The sequence below is a fragment of the Apodemus sylvaticus genome, chromosome 15, assembly GCF_947179515.1.
Source record: "Apodemus sylvaticus chromosome 15, mApoSyl1.1, whole genome shotgun sequence".
Lineage (NCBI taxonomy): Eukaryota > Metazoa > Chordata > Mammalia > Rodentia > Muridae > Apodemus > Apodemus sylvaticus.
The window spans coordinates 50,964,506-50,965,957 of NC_067486.1; positions in this window are offsets into that span (position 1 = coordinate 50,964,506).

A 1,452-nucleotide genomic window follows, 5' to 3' on the forward strand; every position below is an offset into this window, starting at 1 on the left:
TTCTCTTGAGACAACCCAAAACAGGCTTTGTATTCTTTAAGCCTTCCATGAAGATTAGCATAGGTTACCCCCTCCTATATAGGAGGCCAGTTAACTACTTTATTTTGTGCTGATAAGAGTAGATCCTAGAGTCTTGCATGCACCAGGCAAGCATGCCCTGCTGACCCTTCCATCCTCCAGTGAATCAGTTAGAATGAATTCCTCAGTATTTTTATTCACACTTCTATATCTAGGTAGTACGTCATGGAGAATTATTCTTCTGTTGTTAGCAGCAAAAGGCATTCTCACTCAAAATGTTAAATTATATATTTTATGTGGATAGGTGCATATATAACTGGGTCAATGTGCATGTGTGTGTGTGTGTGTATATCTCTGTGTGTGTGTATGTCTCTGTGTGTGTGTGTGTATGTCTGTGTGTGTGTATGTCTGTGTGTGTGTATGTCTGTGCGTGTGTGTGTGCGTGTGTGTGTGTGTGTGTGTATGTCTGTGTGTGTGTGTGTGTGTGTGTGTGTATGTCTGTGTGTGTGTGTATGTCTGTGTGTGTGTATGTCTCTGTGTGTGTGTGTGTGTGTGTATGTCTGTGTGTGTGTATGTCTGTGTGTGTGTATGTCTCTGTGTGTGTGTGTATGTCTGTGTGTGTGTATGTCTGTGTGTTTGTGTATGTCTGTGCGTGTGTGTGTGCGTGTGTGTGTGTGTGTGTGTGTGTGTGTGTATGTCTGTGTGTGTGTGCGTGTGTGTGTGTGTGTGTATGTCTGTGTGTGTGTGCGTGTGTGTGTGTGTGTGTATGTCTGTGTGTGTGTATGTCTGTGTGTGTGTATGTCTCTGTGTGTGTGTGTGTATGTCTGTGTGTGTGTGCGTGTGTGTGTGTGTGTGTGTGTGTGTGTGTGTATGTCTGTGTGTGTGTGTGTATGTCTGTGTGTGTGTATGTCTGTGTGTGTGTGTGTGTATGTCTGTGTGTGTGTATGTCTGTGTGTTTGTGTATGTCTGTGCGTGTGTGTGTGCGTGTGTGTGTGTGTGTGTGTGTGTGTGTGTGTGTATGTCTGTATGTGTGTGTGTATGTCTGTGTGTGTGTGTGTGTGTGTGTGTGTGTGTGTGTGTGTGTCTGTGTGTGTGTGAATAATCATGTACTATGGCTCCCATATAAAAATGAGAGGAAAACTTGCAGGAGTCAGTTCCACTCTTTCAGTCACACAGGTTTCAGGGAGTCAGTTCATCATCAGGTCCCTTTACCCACTGAGCCTTCTCACTAGGCAATGCTGTGAGAAACAACAACAACAAAACCTGCACATGGTTTGAGCCAAAAGACTGAGAAGTGACAGCATTGAAATATTGTTTGAGCACTTCATAGTGATATCTCATTGTTACTTTAATTTCAATTTCCTATGAAAAGTTTTAAACATTTTTTTTCAAATGCTTCTCAGTCTTGTGGATTGTCTGTTGTCTTTGTGACTT